Source organism: Balearica regulorum, chromosome 1, assembly GCF_011004875.1.
Source record: "Balearica regulorum gibbericeps isolate bBalReg1 chromosome 1, bBalReg1.pri, whole genome shotgun sequence".
NCBI lineage: Eukaryota > Metazoa > Chordata > Aves > Gruiformes > Gruidae > Balearica > Balearica regulorum.
The window spans coordinates 76019555-76041685 of NC_046184.1; the positions used below are offsets into that span (position 1 = coordinate 76019555).

General features: G+C 46.6%; 1 protein-coding gene across 16 annotated transcripts in view; it reads left to right on the plus strand.

The window, feature by feature from the left end:
- PPFIBP1 (PPFIB scaffold protein 1) overlaps positions 1-22131 on the plus strand; it is a 120147-nt gene that overhangs the window by 26883 nt on the left and 71133 nt on the right. For all 16 annotated transcript variants that reach the window (XM_075759338.1, XM_075759354.1, XM_075759405.1 and 13 more), the window contains exon 2: positions 5969-6044. The gene's annotated coding sequence lies outside the window, so the exon portion shown is untranslated. The remainder of the gene's footprint in view (positions 1-5968; positions 6045-22131) is intronic.

The window sequence follows — 22131 nt, forward strand, 5'->3', positions numbered from 1 at the left end:
ACAAGTACTTCATTAAATGGTCTGTCTGGTGTTACCCTTCTGTGACTCAGGAGACTGTTTATAATCTCCGCTAAACACACACTTCCAGAAAGTGTTTCTTTGTGGCAGTTGGCGATGTTGTCTGTATCCTCCAATGCTGCTGTGTTGATTCCGTGAGGTTTGTGCTTGTACATTGTTCAAATGTACTGTTTCGTGGTAGGAAATGATGTTATATGAGATACCGACTGCTTGGATCACTGGAGTTAATGATGTGATTGGTTTTGTTCAGGTCCCTTTAGTTTTCATTTTGGGTTTCTGTGCCTGCCAGACCCCTTGGGTTTGGATTGAAATTTGGGTTTTAAGCTCGAGGCTGGCACATGCAGGCTGGACAAGTACTGTTTCAGGTTTCAACTGTGGGTGCAGTAATGTCCAAAACCAGACTGGTTTGTTAATGTAGATGCTCTGTGGGTTTTTTGGGGTTTTTTTGTGTCAAAAGGTGTGCACCCTTCTAGAAACCAAAAATAAAGATAAGGGCTAAAGCATCTGTGTTTTACGTGTTTGCCTAAGTGCAGCCAGCCTGTCTCATTGTAAATAAGATAACCTGTTACGTGACCTGTAGCAGCTGAAAAATGTGTCCAGGGACGGGTGATTTAAATGTGAGAGAGATTGTGTGTTGGTTGGTGATATTTGGTGTGGATAGATGATGTATACAAATGTGGGGAAATAATTCAAGCTGCAGCCCTGATTACTTCCATTCAGGTTCAAACCAGCCTTTGCCCAAAGGCCTTTTTCAAAAATTATACTGCTAGCATACCAAAATAAAAGACATGCATCAATGACTTTTTCCCTGGAAAACCATTACCTCTTCAATCATTCAAACTGTTAGTGTTTCTTCATTGCTTTGCTTCTTGGCTTCAAATCATTCACCCACATTTCCAAGGCAAGATAACTGGACTCGATCAGCCTGCAGTGATGACTTCCTTGGAAATACACATTATTAATTTTCCCTCATTAATTTTTGAGTCAAGTTATATCTAAGAGCTATTGATTAGTTCTTTAAAGAGAAAAAAAAATTAAAAAGAAAAATGGTCTATTAACACAGACTAAAGGTAAGAGTACACAAGCATCAAATATGCTTCTCAAACAAGAATCGTCTCAAAGTAAGCTAAAAAAAGAAAAAAAGATGCTGCTTTGTACTGCCCAGTATAAGCTAGGTATTACCATTGGAAAGGGTGAAAGTGTATGGCCAAGTTCTTCAAAAGTGGCTTCTATTACACATAGATCTGGGGGGAGCTGAATAATGAGATTGCAGAGATGCCTGTGCGTGCCTCCACAAGAAGGAGCTGTGTCTGTGCGGGAGCCTCCACGTACGCTTGTGGGAAGCCATGGCTTGGCCGAGCTCCTGCAAGTGTGGCTGGGCTTTTGGGAAGAGGCGTCTTGACCACAGGTGAGGGGTGACTGGAAGAAGCTGAGCACTCGCTCATGTTTTGTTGCCCCAAGAAATGTGTGCAGCAGACAAGGGGTAGGCAGAGGAGGCTTCTTGGCAGAGGAAGTTTCTTGCCACCTCTTCTCCTGACAGCCAAGCTGTGGAACGGGGTGGCTGTCAGAAGAGATCCAAGTGATACTACCATGAGAAAGCAGAGGCTTTTGCAGCCCTGCTCTGAAAGGGTGAGAGGTCAGGATGTGTGTGGAGCTGCTGACTGCCAGGGAAGCGCCGGCTGTTGTTAGATGTTTCCTGGGGAGGCAACCATAACTGCTTCGAGCTCTCAGTGTTACAGGCAGCATCCACTTCCATCGCAGGGCAGAGCGGCTTGTCTGAACCTTCACCATGGATGTCAAGAAACACTCCATGTCTGGGAAACTGTGGCTACCTTCTTTTGTGCTGTCCACTGCAGCAGGCTGAGTTTTGCTGTCCGGCTGCTGCTGTTCTCAGCAGCTGCAGCCCTTCTGCCCAGGTCCCTTCTTCCCCTGTGACTTCCTGGTGCTGAGAGTCCCAAGTCCATTGCCTGGATGACTTGTCCACCAGTCTGACCATGTCCTCAAGGTGTAAATGATCCAATTACAAAACCTGGTAATGGAGCAGGGCTGGCCCTCACATTCAATTCAGGTGCATGCGTGTGTGTGTGCAGGAAACTTGTGTGTAGCTTGTGGAGTGCCTTGGGGCCGGAGGGGGTGGTGGGAGGTATGTAAACACAAACTTCCTTGAGTCCTGTTGCCTGTGGAATGTATTGCCCCATTTTCTTTTAAAAATGTGGGAAGAATGTCGTAGTAGCTTTTTAATTGAAACACAAACACGCAGAAGTGAAGCAAGTGTGTGGGAAGGAGGAATAATTTGAACTGGGCTGTGACTACTTGGGTCCCGCGTTATAGAGTCATTTTTTAGCTGTTAGTAGAGAGGAGAGACTCACTCAGATCTTGTAACTCAAAGCTCTTCTTTTCTTGATCAGAAACGTTTAGGCAAAGCAGATCTTTATTTTTATCTAGTAAAAACCAGATATAAACCAGATTATTTGCTTGCAGTACTCTTGCATTCTTCCAAAAATGTTCCTGAAACTAAGCTTCTAGGAGGCACAAAGCAAAGAAATAGTGCTGCAGCTTACTTGTTAAGCCATGCCCCTAAACCCGGTGCAACATGTGAATTTTTCAGATCTTTAGGCATAAGGCTGTATCCTGTTTAAATTCATACAGCGTGCAATTGCATGGAATCGTGCTTCTTGAATTTGAAAAAGAAATGGGTGGCTATTGTACAAAACTTCTGATTGGCAAGGTAAAATGTTATTGCTGAACATGCAAGACTGTAGGATTAGGATTTGTGTTTTCTTCCTGGTTAAGAGATTATAGTTTGGAAAGGACAAAAAATTTAATGTTTTGCACCTCTCTTTTCTTTTGTCTTTGTCTTGTAGTGCGCTCCCCCAGGGATACTAGAAAGGTTCCTCCAGGGCATCTATATTTTGCAACGTTCTCTGAAAGCAAAAACCCAATTAATTTTTATCTTGCCTGGTTTGCCTAGTCCCATTATTCTTAAATGATCATTCCTAAAAATTGGCTCTTGATTATGAGTGTGGTTTTCTGGAAGATTGATTTTTTGATTCTGAAATTGAACTTAAGTTGAACTCGGTGGAGAGCTTAGCTCTTGCTATCGAGGCTGGAGAACTCCCGTCCCCCAGACGCCTGGATGCCTGCATGCCCTCTGATCGGGGCTTCGTGCTACATTTATCATGCGTGATGTAAGAGCAGCTATTCTCTCTGTTGCCGTTCTTGGATGATAATTTACCCTTCCAGCTAAACCAGAAAAACTCCACCCTTTCCCAGAAGTCTGAAAAGTCTGTTTTCACCCAGCATCCCCGAGCTCCAGACTTCCCCCGGGGGCTGCCAGCCTTCCTGGCATCCTAATGCAGGTCACAGGGTAAAGCCTCTTGGATCTCTGTGTCCTGTGCCCCCTTCAGCCAGGAGAAACACTGGGGTGAACGTCACAGCCAGCCCTTTGGAATGACTTTTGAAAACAGTTGAGAGTTTTCCTTAGCTGTAGGATTAGAGGGAGTCTGAGATTTCTGGGGAAGTTCATTAGTAAAAATTAAATTAGGTTTGAGGGAGGAAGGAGGCAAGAGGCAAGGGGGCAGGAAATGTAGACCACTTCCCTAGCAACCTTTGAAACAACTGAATCCTTGTGGTGACCGCTCACAAGGTAGAGTCTAAGGCAGTTAGTTCACTTTTGAGAAATGCATGGAAGTGCTCCCTTCCTCATTAGATAGCCAGCAGCCGTACAGCTTGCTCGAGGTGTGGGCTGTGGATGTGTAACTCTGACTGAGAAGGAAATGACTAAACTTTCTGTCAAACCACAGTAACAAAGAACATCTTTGATTTACCAAAATAGTCATGGTAGAGAGGCTCGGGAATAGCTGTGGCGCTGCCGGCGCCCCACTCCGGGAGGAGCATATCAATCGGAGATCAGCACTTATGGGGAGCGTGACTCTCCCGTCCTTAAAGACGGAGTCGATGGAGGGAGACAGACCTGGCAGGACCAGGAGGGAGCTTCATTCTGAAAAGCTGCCAGAACTTTCCTGCACTGGAAACGCTTTCTGCAGTGGAGAAAACGATGAGGAAATTGGGGCAGGACCGTTGGCTGCCTCTGAAACGGGTGTCAAGAGGGACATACCAGCTGCAACAACAGGCAGCTGGGTGGCCGGCCAGCCCCACGCATCAGGGCACAGCGTCAAAATCCCACAGCTGATGCGGTCCGCTTCTCCTTCCCCTCTGCCTGACTGCTGCCTGTGGGTCCTAGCAGCCCGGGCAGTGGGAATCCCAAAGATCCTGTCAATTTGTGAGCCTCGCCTGGCTCAGCTGGAGTCAAATATTTGTAACGAAGGGGAGAAGCTCTGTCTAATTATAGGTTTTCCATTTCAGCCCTTGGTATTACTTTAAGCAGGCTTAAAATAACGCTGTTAACTAACTTTTTTCTCCTAGCTTTGTAGTTTCATACATGACATTCTGCAGTACCCTTTATAGAAACCTCAAATATTTTTTTTCCCCGCCTACCACATTTTGTCTCTTTTTCCATCTGACAGATGTTTTTTTTCCTGTGTTGCACAGGGCTCAGTACATAATTATTCTGTTGCAATAGCCTGAAGCCCCAGTCCTGTGACGGAGTCTGCTTGCACAGACTCATATGTCCCAGTCGCTTTGTGTTCTGTGTAATTTTTTTCCCTGGTGTTTTTGTTCAATATAGTCTAAAAAGCTGCTCTGACAGGCAATGAGCACCCAATCATTTGTGTGCCCTGAGACCGTCCATTATAGCTTTTTAGTATCTAGACCTGAAAATGTTTTGCTTTTTTTTTTTTTTTTTTTTTTTGGCAGAGGGTGGGGGGGTAGGGTATGCTCATCTCCTCCCAGTCATGCACAGGCTGCCTTCTCTCTGTTCTAGTTTACATCTTCTGGATTTGCAGTTGGTCTTTGTTGCCCTAAGTCAATAACTAGTTAATCTCTGTCTCTTTACACCTACATTTTTTTTTGAGCTGATTCTTTGCTTTCTAATCATGTTGCTTGCTTGTCCTAAACTTCTGTCAATTTGGCAAGATCTGTTCTTGCTCTTGGCGTGATTTTTGTTTGGAGACCAGCATCTCAGCATGCCAGCACGGTGTCCCAGGTAGGGGTAAACTGGAGTGTTCTTGGTTGTTTCAGTCCTTCTACCAGCTATATTTCACTGAGCACTCATCTATCAGTTACCGATTCTTAAGCCTTTTCTAAAGGGAGCTCATGTAATTGCCTGGATTTGCAAGTTTTTTTGTTACTGATCTGAAGTTTGATTCCCTAAACTTCTCTTTTGCATTTTAAATTCAAAGTTTATGCAGAACCTTCTCACAGAACAATTTTGTCGAGCTTCCCACACCAAATAGCTCTTATTTTGACCACAATCTGTAGATGGGAGTATCCGTGACTAAAACTTTCTGTCAAACCACAGTAACAGAGAACGTCTTTGATTTCCCAAAGTAGTCATAGTAAAGAGACTCAGGAATAGCTGTTGGGAACGAGCTGTAGGGTTGGTTAAGTGGTATGGGCTGCTCTGACTTCCACTGGCTTCACTTCACTGATCTCTAGACGTTCAGTGCTATGGGGTGCTTGGTTGGGATTTTTTTGGAGGTTGCAATAGTGAGAAGGAAGCCTTGCCTGGCATCATTCACCACCTTTGTTTTGTGTTATACATGCATGATCAGCTGGGGAGGTGGAGGGCAGGCATGGGCCAACTGTGTTATGTAGAAATACTGAGAAATAATGTTGCTGGGAATCATGTGGAATAAACAAGCTCATTTCCACTTTGTACATCAGTTGTCATCCTTTAATCTCTTGGTAATGGCTTTTTTAAAATGCTGTTATGTATGTCATCCACTGTGCTTCCTGTATCCTGTGTCACTTGATGATAAACTTTTATAAGATGTCACTGTTAAGTCGCCTCAGACTTCGCAGTGATTAAGTTCTTTATTTCTCTTTTCAGTGTCAGAAGTTTACATGGATGAGTGGTACGTGCTCAAGAGTGATAGTGGTGATCAGCATTAAGTCTGCTCCTTTGGGTGAGTAGTCTAACCCACCGTGTCGCTGATGTCTAATATCTACAGATCTGCTTTTTTTCTTTTGCTTGATACCTTACACAACAGCTCCTTTAGGCTTTTATTTCAAATGTCATGAAAATTATGCCATGTATGGCTTCCAGCAGGAGTTGTAGAAGAATGTCATGCTGCTTCTGCTTGTATAGACATCCATTTATTTGATATCTTTTAAAGAACAGCCATTACTTAACACAATCTGAACCATTGTTTAGATTCAGGGAGGCTTTCCACATTTCAAAGACAGTGACTTTGGAGTCAGCATATGGACTGTAGCAGAGTAATGAGGTGTATTTTGATTATCCAAGAAATAAAACTGAAATGACCACTGGAGTTGTTCTGTGGCATATGATGGGCTCAAGCAGTGCCAACGCTCCGGTATGAGGCTCACTGGGCTTGCCATGCCTGTGTGATGCAGCTGCGCTCTGCTTGTGCAGTTAATCTGACTTGGCAGGTCTATGGCAATGTGCAGGGAAACTGCCAAGAGCTTTCAGATTACTGGGGCAAGTTTATATGAAAACATATTCGGCAAAATAACCTATCTGTTCCATTACCCCTTGGAAATGGCTCAGTTTAGTTGACTTCAAGAAGCAGCATTTTGCATTCAGTCTAGACTGATTTGATCCAAGTAGCCTAGTGCATGTCAGAGCTGGCAGTCTTGTTTTTGGAACAGTTATGCCTCATCTACTTTGTTTTGGATATTACAGTATGATTTAGCATGATTTAGCATCCGAAATTCCAGCTGGAGAGCTGGGTCGAATTGCTGCGTCTGCACTTTGGCCACGCACCCTGCGGCTGGGATGTGCTCACCCCGTAACACCACCGCTGAGGTCCCAGCTGCTTGCTGGGTCTTTCCTTCTGACTCATGCCGCTGCACTCTTTCATACTCTGTACACACACTGGCCGAGACCAGCATCTACCATCGTTCTGCATCCTTTGTCTTGGCTTGCTGCCCTTCAGCTGCTCTCGTCTCTGAACCGCTCATCCTTGCCTTATCACTGGATGAGGAGTGCAGTAGTTGTACTGTCCTCTCTGAGGTGGCGTTTGTGAGCCCTCTGGAGAAGCAAACATGCCTCCCTTCCTGTGATGCATCTACATAAGGGACATTTGGTCACTTGTTCACCTGTCCAGGGCCCCTGAAAGTCTACCTATGTCAGCTGTCAGCTTCTGTTCCACAGCTGTACTGTGGGCTTCTCGACTGCTGTCTTTGTGCTTCATAGGGCTGCCTCCTCACTCCAGCTGGGACTTGTTGCCTTTTTGTCTGTGCTTTCTGTGGCAGATGGGCTGGATCTCCCTCCTGTTCCCCCGCACACCCTGATGTTCCCTGCGCTGTCCCTGGGCCAGCTGGTAGGGTCAGCAGTGGCTGCTGTTCCTCGCAGTGTTTAACAGCCTTGCGACCCACGGGGTTGCTGGCCTTGCACCCACAGGTTTGCTAACGGTCGTTGGACTTTGGAAAGGGCAGCAAGCACCTCCTCTGCTGCCTGGGACCACTGGTGTGCTGCCACCAAGGGCTTGGGGCTCTCCTGGCTTTGGTCGTTGCTGCTCCCTAGTGCTGTCCTGCATCCCTAGCCTTGCTGCATGCCCACAGTTTGCAAGGGCTGGTGTCTCATTTGAAATGTTACTTCCCTTCTTTTACTCCATTTCCCTCTCCATAGCCTTTGGAGCACCTCTTCTTGGATGTCCGACCCTTCCCACACTAAATCACTGTGTGTGAGCTCTCTTTGGGATTCACAGGCTGCCCGAGGTCTCGCACTGGACCTGGAAAGAAGTGGATGTTGCTCCTTGTTTGTCAGGAACCCTAAACTCCAGTGCCAAATGCTTTTATTCCCTGAGTTTTTAATCAGAGGTCTGCCGGCTCCAGGAGTGGTTATCACCTATTGTCTCCCATCCTGGTCACATTTCTTCAGTTTTATTGCTCCTTATCAGAGTTGCTGGGATTACACTCCAGCTGGCCCTGCACTCCAGCTGGATTTGAGTCGGTCGTGGCTGTAAAAACATCGTTAAAAGTCCAATGTTGGCTGGCAGCCATGTTCTGCTGGATGTGTGTTTGGAGACTTTCAATCTGCTGGCATCATCGTGTAAATGTCTTGCCTTCGCTGGAAGTGTCTGCCTCTTTGCTCTCCAGATGCTGTGCTGGTTTCTCCTCCTGAGCAGCAGCAGAAGTTTTGGGACCTAAATCTGCTTTGTTTTCCCTGCCATTTGTGCTGTTGCTCCTGAGAAAGGGGTGTGTGGCCGTGTCCATCCTAGGCTGCAGTAGCAGGTGCTCAGTCCCCCTTTCTTGGTTCCCATAGCTCCAGTACTGGTATGTTTCTAGTATTTGGAGGCATGCTGCTGAAGTCAGACCCATTGCCCTCAGTAATCGGTGTGGAAAGCTGGAGCTGATTTCTCCTGCTGCTGCTTGCTTTCACCATTAAACAAATAAATAAGAGCCTCTCCTAACAAGATGGCAAGAAATTCCCATGCCTGCCTCAGCGCTGGCAGGAGCAGCGGGCTGTGTTTCAGGCTGCTGTCTGCTCCTCCCAGCCAGGGGGAGGAACACGGGCTTTCTCCTTGTCTTGCCCCAAGTTAAGCCCAGATGTCTGAGCTCTGATCTCACCACACAGAATACGCTGATGTGTTTCGAGTGGAGTTTCAGTGCCTCTGCCTGCTGCCTTTGTTTAGCCGTAGAAGCACGGATTCCCATCCCGTTGTTCCCTCCCTAGCAAGCACTGTGTTAAACATGGTGCTGACAGTCCAACTGTGGCCCACAGTAAGGCAGTGCATATAAATAATCCAGAAAAGCTAAATAAGGCTTTTAAAATAAGCGTTAGCAGAGAGAGACACTTTAGTGTATTGCCATGAAGACACAGAAACCTGGTTATGTCCGTGTAGCCAGACTCAGTCGTGCTTCCTGCGACTGCTGCTCTTTTGTAGCAAAATCCATGCGAGTTTTCAGGTACATCTTCACCTTGCTCCGCCAGTTCTTGGGACTGCTTTGAGTTAAAGTGTGCACTCAGTGGTGGTCGATTGTCTGGGTGTCCAAAGCTGAGACAGAGTGTGCACATGGAGCACTGAAATAGCACATGTCCAGTCCATCCTGTTACAGTGCCTGTGTGCAACAGGCAAAAATTAGTATTTGTTGGGGGTTTTTTTCTCCAATGTCATGTTGAATATGGGAGGGAAAGAAGTACAAGGCTACTTATGTGTACGTCTCATTACTGTGTTTATTAGCATTTGCTGCCCTGTCCTGCAGGGTCCAGCCCACACAGCTTTTCTTGGGCTTTTAATAGTTGTGCTAAACTGAAATGTGGTCAAAAAAGTAATAATTTAAAACATTTCCCTGGAGCCTGTGGCTGCTCTGCATGTTTATGGGAGGTGTAACACTGCCTGCGGTTGGGGCACGGGGGTTCCCCAGGCCACCCCCAGTCCCGTTCCTGCCTGGCCGCTGGAGCAGCAGGGTTGTGGTGTGCATGCCGGGGCAGGCGTGGGGCAGAGGCCCAGGGAAACCAGGGCACGGGAGTAGGGCAGGCGTGGGGCACGGCACAGTTCATGCTGCCGCAGCTTCAGGGTGTGTAGGATGGGGATATTGCGTTCCTGTTGACGTGTTACCCAAGACTGCTGCACAGCAAAGGGTCCAGCGCAGAGTAAAATTCCTCATTTATAGGAAACGTGGTGCCTTCCCCTGGCCCAGACGTCCCCCCCTACCATAACCCAGTATGTTGTTGGAGCAGTATTAGTGCATTAAATGACATGGGCATACTGATGAAAGGCCAGTTTTGACCTGACTCGCTGGGTTCAGTAAAAGTTAAAACCGCAGATCTATTTATTTTTGAGTTAACGTTTCTCTTGGTGAGTGACATCTCCTGTCCCATGTAAGCCCATCAGCTGAGCAGTGATCCTTGGACTGGAGAGGATGGGAAGGAGAGTGCCACCTCGGCATGCGTTAGTGAGGATGGAAGGAGGGAGGATTTTTCTGGTTATTTTTCCTTCCTTTCTTCTGAGAGGCAATATTGCTGGTTGCAGAAAGCAGTATGTTATTACGCTTTTGCCCTTCACATTTTATGTGATGTAGTTTGGGTAACGTTAATGTAACTTAACGTTATGGTCACCCACAGTACTGATGGTGGCTCTCTAAATATACATAAATCTCTGCAGAGAGAGAGAGTTGTATTTATCTGTAAATAGTTAGCGTACTGCCCTGTTTATCTAGCATGTGACCTCTCTGTTGCACACTGCGTTTCCCTGCCTCCCTCCCATCCAGTTTTTATTTAATTGACTTTCCCAGTCCTGACAGTCACTTTATATTCAGAAAACATAAATTCATCCCCCACAAAGCTTTCAAATCTAATTTAATTTCTTCCCTTACTTCTTTGAGAAATTCTTTTTGCTCTCTTCAATATCGAGTGTACATTTTCCCTGTTTAGGCAAGCTGATTTTTGTCTGCAGAAACCTGGACAAATGATACATTTCTTTTCTTGCATTTATAACCCTGTGAGGTTTATGCATTGGGAATAATCTTTGTGAGCTGGAAGAAGATTGTCCAATCTGTTTTAAGATGTCCCACTTTCTCAGTATTGCATCTCATTGGGAATACGGTTGGCTGTTTGCATGGCTTTTTTCTTCCCCTATATAGCTTGGGGGAGAAAAATATATCATTTCATCATTTAGTAATAATGCTTGGCACTTTGCATCTTCAAATAACTATATGGCTATGAATGGAATAATTTCTATAACATTGTGTTGTAGTTTCTAATTATTTGCCCTGTTTTACAGATGGGGAAAATGAATAAGAATTCAAGTGACCTTAGGCCATGAGAGGAGAAACAAAATCAACTTGAGGTCCCAGCTCCCTGACTTATACTAGAACAGCACCACACCTCTTGTTTAAACTAAAGAGGAGGAAAAAAAATATTTTGATTCCCATCAACAACAAAAAGAAAGAGAGAACTGTTTGTCTTTAATTAACTTGCCTAACCTTGTTAACTATTTAGTTAAGTGCATTTGTTGGTGGTGGTTTTTTGGTGTTTGTTTTTAAATACGCTGTCTAACTTAGTGATGTGGTTGTCACTTCTCAGTGTGTGGTTGGAGGTATGTGAGGAATTGTCTGGAGTTTATAAAGCTGAAACAGCATGTGAATTGGTTTAGGGTTGTTTGATGGGAGGGTGTTGTTCACCCCCGCTGGCTTGGGGGATCTTTCTGCTCCTTCCCTCCCCTTCCCCCTTGAACCAGACACAGTGGAAACCTTTTCTGTAGTATTTGTAAGTGGCGTCCTCCCGTCCTTGTTTTCCAGCTGAGACTGAGATGAGAAAAGTGAGGCATCCTAAATGGGGACTGCGTTAGCACACAAAGTATATAGAAACTAATCTTCCATGTCTCACCCACCACGTGCCACGCTAGGATATTTTTTCTTTTTTTTTTTTTTTCCCCTAGTGGGTTCTAGTGGAAGTTGTTGGCTCAAAGTGGTGTCTGAGATTACTTCAGTTGCAGAAAATATTTTGTACAACTGCACTAGGCTATGGGGCTTGGTGTGGATTTACCACTGCTTAATTAACTGACAAGACCCCCAAATGTGTTGCATGCCATATAGAAAAGGTGAGTGCTGTGAGTAGTTGACTGTGGAATTACGAACTTTGTTACAGAGGAAGTCATGGTAACGATATTGTTGACTACTTGTTTAAAGTTAGTTAAAACTTCTTTTTTCAGGAATTTTGGCTTTTTACAAACGTACTTTGCAGCACGGGGCAGCGTTAGAACAGTTTAGTCCTCTTGGGGAGGACAGATAATCTGCTTGGTGAAAAGTGGCTTGGTGCAGAGGAGCATGGAAATCACATGAAGAATTTCATCTGTCTTTGGAAAATCCTGTGGCTGCTTCTCCGCAAGTTCTTGGATGTTCTCTGGCCACCTTCTGGCTAACTTCAGATGCCTTGTTAGATAAACTTTCTGGCAAAAGTCTTGCTTGACTTAACTTTATTCTGGGCATGCCTTGCTAGTGAAGGCAGTGGAGAAAGCAGCTGTCCTCAGTCATGCACTCTATCTGGGGCTGCCAAACTTTACTGAGCCTTTTTAGGGGCTTGAGACTTAACTCCGAGAATGTATTTAGTTTCTGTTTCTGATGAGTGGGACAGCTATCCTGATGCCTTAGATGAGATCTTCAATGACAGACAGCAGCACCAAGGTATTATAGCCAATATTTTTTTTTCTTTTCCTTTGAATCTCTTGTGTAGCCAATACCTCATTTGCAGGTGCTTCCTTCCAGCGTTGAGCAGAGGTATCTGGAGCCGCGGCATGCTCGCAGGGCTCCAGTTTCATCCAGTGTTTCGCATGATACCTGAATTGCTGATGGCTTGTCAGCTGACTTTTTGAGGAGCTGAATGTGGCTTTTCACGAATCTGGATGTTTTTGCCTCCCTGGGCTTGGGGAATCCTCAGGGCTGGGTTGGGACCTGGACTTTGCAGTAGTAAGAGGCAAGCAGCTGGTATGCAAGCTTTCACACTTTACTTGCAGCGTGTGAGCATTTGTGGTGGTGTCTTTGTGTCTCTCCATTGTCATCTGATAACTTCTCTCACTAGACTTTGATTTTGGCTGCTTAGAAGAAATGTCAGCAGCTCAGCACGTGGGGAGCTGCATGTTTGCCTTGGGTTGTTGTGATTTTTTTTTAAATTTTGTTTTTTGTAATTATGTTGAGGTACTGCATTCAAAAATGATGAGTGCTTCCAAGAATATGTTCAGGGTGAGTTGCTCAGATCATGCTGATAGTCTTACCAAGGATTTTTTTTGAGATACTTTAGCATCTCTGTGTGTTACTTAGATGTTTGAAATTAAGAGAGGGAGGGAGCTACCTGACCATCTAGACACTTCTTCCTTCTCTTCCCCACCCCCCCATGCAAATTCACTAAAATTCAGGTAACTTCTCAGCTGTGAGAAGAACTGCATGTCCTTCTGCTCAGCAGAGCCTTGAGAGTTGGATGCTGCACCTGGCCCTGTGCAGCAGCTGCTCCTTGGAGCACCATCGCCCCAAGGCCCCATGGTAGTAGTTGTGGGACTGAAGAAGACTTTTCCTGCCATCACCTGTTTGTGGCTGCAGTTGTGCCAAGCATGAGAACTGAGGGCAGGGTTGTTTGGGATTTTTTTTTCTTCATTCTTCCTCCTAACTGTTCGCAAGCAGCAAAGAGAAGGGAGAAGTCATCATGTATTATGAGTTGATTGCAAATCACAAACATCATGGGCACTCAAGGGAGTAGGAAGGCATCAGGAGGGAAAAGGGTGGTGGGAAATGGGACATCAGCTTGAATAGAAGGAAAGAAGAAGTGGGAGATGGCAGCTAGCAGGTAACTTAAAAGATCACAGCCAGAGGGAAACAGGAGGCACGTACTGTGATGGGCACCTGAGCCAGCATGGTTCTCCATGGTGAACTTGATTACTAACCTCTGCAGTTTGATTTGTATAACTAAGAAATTCCATTCTGAAATAACATCAAGGAGCAGAGTATTTTTTAACTTTTAAGAACTTAAATTTGCATCTTCCATGTCAAACCTGCCCTGCCTGCCCAACTGCCTGTGTCCCCACACCCTGACGTGCAAGCCTTGCATGATAGCTGGACTTCTTGTTACCCCCTTTCTTACAGTTTTACATGGCGTAGCAAGTCTATAGAAATGTGACTCTGCGATTCAGGGTGGGTTTGGGTAACAACTACAATTGCCATGACAAGTAATGATCTTTGATTGCAAATTTAAATGGTATGAGTTGATGTTTAAGGGAAGCCACCTCAGCTATTCCTTCAGGAAGAAGCTGTGTTGTGCTGTGGGGTGCACAGGATGCCAGCAGGCATGTGCCTTCCCTTGGGACTGGCTGCGACATCCCTGGGCTTGGAAGCGATTGCCCAGGTATGTGAACAGCTCTTGCCCAGAGGGGCTTGGACAGAGGTTTGTTTTTTGCCTGGGCCATCAAACTGCTGTCAGAAAGCACTGGGAACTTTTAAGGTCTTGATGGGAAAACCAGCTGTTGTCATCTTTTCAGCTCTCCTTACAACAAACCGGCTGTTTCTCCGTTTCTCCTGTTTTTGAAAGGCTGAGTTGATGCTGACCAGGTTTGACAAGTGATAACCATGGAGTCTGGCTGTGTTCTCTTTTGTGATTAAAGCTATAAGCTGGCCCTCTGAAGTTAACAAGACAGTAGCTTTGAGGCTGAGGTATCTGGAAAACATCAAAGAGTAAGCGACAAGGTATGAAAGGCAAGGGCTGCTCTGAGCAGCAAGACGGCTCCAGAAACATGCAAGGACTGGGGATGGAGCTGTGCTCTGCTGGCAGCGATGGCAGCATGAGTGGTGCTGTTTATAACTAGTGATGGGCTAAAGAAGGAGCTCTGTGCTGACTCTCCCCAAGCCTTTCCCTTTGTCTAAGGGAGGCTCAGATCCATACCGCATAATTGATGCTTGTCTCAGCCTGCTTATCTGCTGGCCAGCCCATACACTCGGTCCCAGGTGTTCTCTTATCTCAAAACTGGTGATGCACCTGAAACTGTCCTTTCAGGATTTGGAAGCTTTTTTGATAAAGCTGTCTGTCTGCAAACATTTTCAAGGACACGTCACACTTTGAAATCATGGTATTAAAATAATTGCCTTGGAAATGAGGGAGGGTCATGTGCCCTACATCAGAAATTCCTCTTAGTGCTTATTAAGCCGGTATATAAATGTCATGGCTTACATCCACAGGGTGTTTATATTGAATTTTTAGCTGTATCAGTATCTCTTACTCTTCAGAATAAATGCCATATAATCTGGTTATGAGCAATATTCTTAATTTAGATACCAAAAATAGGACATAGGCAAATCTGAGTTACTGTGAGAAAGTAGGAGAGGAAATAGCCTTGCCTCATGAGGGGAGATCAAATTCAATTGAATCATCTAGTGTTTAATGGTAAGGCCAGAGAATTCAGTCTGTTTCATTAGGATGGCACAACAATTGCCATATTTCCTGTTACCTTCGTTCTTTTCTGAAGGCCTCATTCTCCTCTGGTATTCCTGTACTGAGGTATTGTGGTGGGTTGACGCTGGCTGGGGGCCAGGTGCCCACCAGAGCCGCTCTATCACTCCCCTTGTTCACTAAACAGGAGAAAAAGTATGACAAAAAGCTTATGGGTTGAGATAAGGACAGGGAGAGATCACTCACTAATTATTGTCATGAGCAAAACCAACTGAACTGAGAGGAAATTAATCTAATTTATTACTAAGCAAAACAGAGTAGAGGAATGAGAAATAAAATCAAATCTTAAAACATCTTCCCCCACCCCTCCCATCTTCCTGGGCTCAACTTCACTGCTGGCTTCAACCTCCACACCCCCCTCAGCAGCATAGGGGGACAGGGAATGGGGGTTATGGTCAGTTCATCACACGGTGTTTCTGCTGCTTCTTCATCCTCAGGGGGAGGACTCCTCTCATCATTCCCCTACTCCAACATGGAGTCCCTCTCACGGGAGGCAGTCCTTCACAAACTTCTCCAACGTGAGTCTCTCCTATGGGCTACAGCCCTTCACGAACTGCTCCAGCGTGGGTCTCTCCCATGGGGTGCAGACCTTCAGGAGCAAACTGCTCCAGTGTGGGTCCCCCACGGGGTCACAAGTCCTGCCAGCAAACCTGCTCTGCGGTGGGCTCCTCTCTCCATGGGTCCACAGGTCCTGCCAGGAGCTTGTTTCAGCGCGGGCTTCCCACAGGGTCACAGCCTCCTTCAGGTGTCTCCACCTGCTCTGACGTGGGGTCCTCCACAGGCTGCAGGTGGAATCTCTACACCCCCTCATCCGTCTTCCATGGGCTGCAGAGGAACAGCCTGCTTCACCATGGTCTTCACCAGGGGCTGCAGGGGGATCTCTGCTCCGGCGCCTGGAGCACCTCCTGCCCCTCCTTCTGCACTGACCTTGGTGTCTGCAGATGTTCTTACATCTTCTCACTCCTCTCTCCGGCTGCAAAAGTGCTCTCTAACTGTTTTTTCTCTTTCTTAAATATGTTATCACAGAGGCGCTGATTGGCTTGGCCTTGGCCAGCGGCGGGTCCGTCTCGGAGCCGGCTGGCATTGGCTCTATCAGACATGGGGGAAGCTTCTAGCAGCTTCTCACAGAAGCCACCCCTGTAGCCCCCCCGCTACCAAAACCTTGCCACGCAAACCCAACACAGGTGTGTAATCAGGGGGTAGGTTGAGAAACACTGCTGCTTCTTTTTCCTGCCCCCTGAGCAGATCAGTGCACACTGGTTTGAGGTACGTAAGGCAGTAGGGACTTAGGATTATCCCCCACCACCAAACCCCTGGTTTGAGGGAGATGAAGTTGTTCCTCAGAGACCTGCAGTGAGTGGCACTGACAAGGACATGATGCACATTTTGGGAGCAGAATCATCCTTCCTTGTGGTGGGTAGGCATCATCCAAGAGCTCGGATGTCTGAAACACCTTCCTTGCTTAACCAAGCCAACGGGCCTATGCCTGGAGGAGGTTTTTTTTCTCATGCCCTTAGCTGTTATAAGTACATAATAACTGTAAATAATAGCTGTTATAATGACAATGAAACTAATAATCATAGAACTATAGAATAGTTTAGGTTGGAAAAGACCTTTAAGATTATTGAGTCCAACCATTAACCTGGCACTGCCAAGTCCATCGCTAAACCACGTCCCTAAGCACCACATCTACACGTCTTTTAAATATCTCCAGGGGTGGTGACTCAACCACTTCCCTGGGCAGCCTGGTCCAATGCTTGACAACCTTTTCGGGGCTAATACCCAGTCTAAACCTCCCCTGGCACAACTTGAGGCCATTTCCTCTTGTTCTGTTGCTTGTTACTTGGGAGAAGAGACCAACCCCTACCTGGCTACAACCTCCTTTCAGGTAGTTTTAGAGAGCGATAAGGTCTCCCATCAGCCACTCCTCGTAAGACCTATTCTCTAGATCCTTCACCAGCTTCGTTGCCCTTCTTTGGACACGCTTCAGCACCTCAATGTCTTTCTTGTAGTGAGGGGCCCCAAACTGAACACAGTACTCAAAGTGCAGCCTTACTGGTGCCAAGTACAGGGGGATGATCACTTCCCCAGTCCTGCTGGTCACACTATTTCTGATACAGGCCAGGATGCAGACCTGTCCGAGCCATGAGCAGCCAGTTTCTCCAGGAGCATTCTGTGGGAAACAATGTCAAAGGCTTTACTAAAGTTTAGGTAGACAACATCCACAGCATTTCCCTAAGCAGGTCACCTTGTCATAGATGATCAAGTTAGTCAAGCAGGACCTGCCTTTCATAAGTGCACGCTGACTGGGCCTGATCACCTGGTTGTCCTGTATGTGCTGTGTGATGGCACCCAAGATGATTTGTTCCATAACCTTCGCTGACACCGAGGTCAGACTGACAGGCCTGTTGTTCCCCAGATCCTCCTTCTGGCCCTTCTTGTAGATGGGTGTCACATTGGCTAACCTCCAGTCAATTGGGACCTCCCCGGTTAGTGAGGGCTGCTGATAAATGGTGGAAAGTGGCTCGGTGAGCACTTCTGCCAGCTCCCTCAGTACCCTGGGGTGAATCCTATCCCACCCCATAGACTTGTGTGTGTCCAAGTGGTGTCACAGGTTGCTAACCATTTCCCCTTGGATTATGGGGGCTTCATTCTGTTCCCCATCCCTGTCTTCCAGCTCAGGGGGCTGGGTACCCAGAGAACAACTGGTCTTACTGTTAAAGACTGAGGCAAAGAAGGTATTAAATACCTCAGCCTTTTCCTCATCCCTTTGTCACTATGTTTCCCCCCACATCCAGTAAAGGATGGAGATACTCCTTAGCCCTCCTTTTGTTGCTAATGTATTTAGGGAAACATTTTTAAATTGTTTTTTACGGCAGTAGCCAGATTAAGTTCTAGTTGGGCTTGGCCCTACTAATTTTCTCCCTGCATAACCTCATAACATCCTTGTAGTCCTCCTGAGTTGCCTGCCCCTTCTTCCAAAAGTCATAAAAACTCTCCTTTTTTTTCTTGAGGTCCAGCCAGAGCTCTCTGTTCAGCCAGGCTGGTGGTCTTCCCTGCCGCGTATTTTTCAGCGCATGGGGACAGCCTGCTCCTGCACCTTTAAGATTTCCTTCCTGAAGAGTGTCTAGCCTTCCTGGACTCCTTTGCTCTTCAGGACTGCCTTCCAAGGGACTCTGCCAACCAGTCTTCTAAACAGGCCAAAGTCAGCCCTCCCGAAGTCCAAGGTACCGGTTCTGCTGACCGTCTCTTTCCTTCTCTGAGAATATAATTTCATGATCGCTATGCCCAAGACGGCCTCTAGCTATCACATCACCCACAAGTCCTTCTCTGTTTGCAAACAACAGGTCCAGCCTTCCCTAGTTGGCTTAGTCACCAGCTGTGCAAGAAAATTCTCTTCCACACACTGCAGGAACCTCCTAGACTGTTTGCTCTCTGCTGTATTGTATTTCCAGCAGACGTCTGGTAGGTTGAATTCCCCCCCGAGAACAAGGGCTAGTGATTGTGAGACTTCTCCCAGCTGCTTAAAGAATATTTCATCTGCCTCTTCATCCTGGTTGGGTGGTCTATAACAGACTCCCACCATGATATCTGCCTTGTTGGCTTTCCCCCTGGTTCTTACTATAAACACTCAACACTATCGTCGCTATCATTAAGCTCTAAACAGTCAAAACACTCCCTAACATACAGGGCCACCCAACTGCCTCTCCTTCCTTGCTTATCCCTTCTGAAGAGTTTGTAGCCATCCATTGCAGTACTCCAGTCGTGCGAGTCATCCCACTGTGTTTCCATGATGGCAACTGTATCATAGTTTTCCTGCCGCACAATGGCTTCCAGCTCCTCCTGTTTGCCACCCACGTTGTGTGCATTGGTGTAGGGGTACTTCAGTTGGGCTATTGATCCTGCCATCTTTTTGGAGGGAGAAGCCCTAATAGCTACGTGACCATTCTTAGGCACTTGAGTGGTTTCTAACACATCACTAACCCTTGGTGTCTCTGCTGCCGCATGGATCTCCATCCCCTACCTCCACTGAGACAGCAGACTGAAGAACCTCGCTAGCACACCATCCCTCAAACGCTGCCATGCTGCCCCCAGAATTATCTCTTGTGAGCCTGGTTTTATCCCTTTCACCCTTCAAATACAGTTTAAAGCTCTTTCAATGATCCCTGCTAACTCCTGTGCAAGGATCCTTTTCCTCCTTTGAGACAGGTGTACCCCATCTGTTGCCAGCAGGCCTGGTGTCATGTAGACCAACCCATGATCAAAATATGCAAAATTCTGCCGGTGACACCAGGCTTGGAGCCAGGTGTTGATCTGCTGGCTCCTCCTGTTTCTTCTCTCATCATTCTGTGCAACTGGAGGGATAGAGGAGAATACTACCTGTGCTCCTGATCCCTTAACCAATTGTCCCAAGGCCCTGAAGTCTTTCTTGATTGTCCTCGGACTTCTTGTTGCTACTTCGTGGCTGCCTATTTGAGAAATCAATAATGAATAATAATCTGAGGGCTGTACCAGGGCAGGAAGCTTTCTCTTCACATTTTTAACCCAGGCCCTGGGGAGGCAGCAGACTTGCCTAAGAAGTGGAACCGGTCTGCATATCGGGCCTTCAGAAGGGAGTCTCTTATGATAATGATGTGTCTTTTTTTCTTTATGGAAGTGGTTTTGATGCAGGATGTAGGATGACTTAACCTTGGTGACACCTCCAAGCTAGGTGAACCATCATCCTCATAGTCATATCAGCATCAATAGCAAATAATAATCAGTACCTGATAAACTAACAAAACTCATATTGCGGGCTGTCGCTGCAGGTTGATGACTGAGTCGCCAGTGTTTTGCTCCTCACCATGAGTGGCAAAGGCTGTTAACTTTTAGCTTAGGTGCTGTCTGTGTGCTGGGCAGGTGAGTGAGCTTCCTCCCACACTCCCAGTTGCTTTGGTGGAGGCTTTCCCTGGCTCATTCCCTTCTGCAAGCGCAGCTGCTCTGTGAGTGCTCTCATACAACAGAGCAGCCTTTGTTTGCCCTGATTCACTAAGTAATTTTTGGTTTGTTTTCTGTATGGAGTCAAGCTTATGGGTCACAGTGGTTCTATGTAACCTTAAGTAAATTTTACCTACTAATATCTTGGTAAACAAGTTGCTTTTCTGTGTGATGGTGGCATCACGCTGAATCAGAGTGATCTGGAGCAAGATCAGTATTGGAAGACGTCTCTTTGCAGACTTGATTTGAGTTTTGGAACTTCAGCAATCCCCTTGGGCCCAAACACTCCCCACCTCTGCCACCGTAGCTGTGCTCTGGTAGTGCCTCTAAGCCAAGAAGGAAGGAAGATTGTAGCCGCAAGGATCAGGATGCTTTGGTTTGGTTTGGTTTGTGGCAGAGGTCACGTCTGGCAGCTGATGGACTGATGTCAGTCAAGGTGAGGAGAGCTGATGTTTTACTGTGGACCTTATAACAGAGTGCTGATGTTACTGAAAGCACCCACAGGTTGCACAAAACTGGCAGAATCTGTATTTTGAGGTCTTGTTTTGGTCTTTCGAACAGGCAGCCAGTGTTAAACATGTTTCCAGTACCATTGACTTGAATGGCATTAGGCGCATGCTTGTTGTCAAATGTGGGCTTACACAACTTGCTGATCTCAGGCTGGGTGGGTCTCGCTGAAAAGATCCTGTGCCAACAGAGAGACTGTCTCTATTTCAGGCTGTGGTTCAGCTAGGTTGTCAATCCATTTTAAGGGGACCAGATTACGAACACTGTGAAATGCTGAGCTGATGTAAAGCCGCTTTGCTGATAAGGAGCTGTTCAAAATATTTTGAAAGTTCAACTCTGCTGTGGGACTGGGCCACCACTCCTGGCTGTGCTCACAAGGCTTGGCACCAGGGGTGTTTTGGCTGGCTTGCCTGCTGGGCTTGATGCCAAGCAGTGGAGGCTGGAGGTGCCCTGGGTGTCGTGCTGCTGGAGGTCCACCAGGCGACGGCAGTGGTAAAGTAGCTGTGGTGGTTCTGCCAGGGCCACCCATCTGGGCAGCGAACAGCCATCTCCTGGCCATGTGTGGACAGAAAGTAGGGTCATACATCCTATCAGGTGCTGTAGCATTGCTGGGAAAACCAAAACTGAGCAGACGGCTGCTCTGGTGCCCTTTGTATCTGTTCCCAGATCCTAGCACAGGATGAAAATCCACCAGGTGGAGGATACTGTTCTCTGCCACATCTCTGGCTGTCTGGGGGAGAGCTTTGTTGTCTATCAGTGTTTCAGCCCCAAAATAGTCTGGCAACGTAGCAAAGGCAGTCTGCAATTGCCAGCTTCCAAGTGCTCTCAGGAGCCTCTTTGTGGGTTTGGTGCTTTTCCATCCAAGACCTTGGCACAGATTTCCATTATTGCTGCCTTGCCTTTCCTCTCTTCCTTCTGCTTCTGACTCTTCTCAGTACAACAATTTGCTACTGTTTATTGCTTCCCTTGCAATTTTGGACGCTTTCAGAAGTTAACACCTGTGTATCCTGTGAGTGCCTAGAGTAGCTAGCCTTGCCCTCACTTACATGTTCCTGCTCCTTTATAGCCTATCTCGTCGTTTCATTCAGGACCTTCTTTGCAGCTGTGCTCCTGTTCAGAAGACCTCTGCCAGCAATGCTGCAGTGCTCTGGGCAGAGAAGTAGGAGGAGTGATGTGCACAGACCAGCACGAACGTGGTATCGTGTCCTCTGGATAGCTCCTGCAAGCGCTCGTCTGGATCAGATATCTGGTGACAAATGGGGTTTCTTGGTGCCTGGGTGTGGTGTTAAGTTTATGCTTCCATGTTCAGTTGGGGTGTTGTCAGCCACTGATAATCCCCTGTCACTAAAGGTAGGGGCAGCACTGCTTTGAGGAACTGAAATAACTGCCTGTTGGGAGGATAGGAAAAAGAAGCCCAACGACATCGTTACATGAGACGAAACTATTAGTGTAGTCAATTATGACGGCAAGAAACTGTGTACGTACACAACAAATAGTAGTAATGAACTACAGCTGTCTCTTTTAATGCTTCTACTATCTGATTAGTTGTCAACATCTGTTAATTTCTGCTACCGCAAAATATGTAGACAGTTCTGAGGTTTGCATTATTA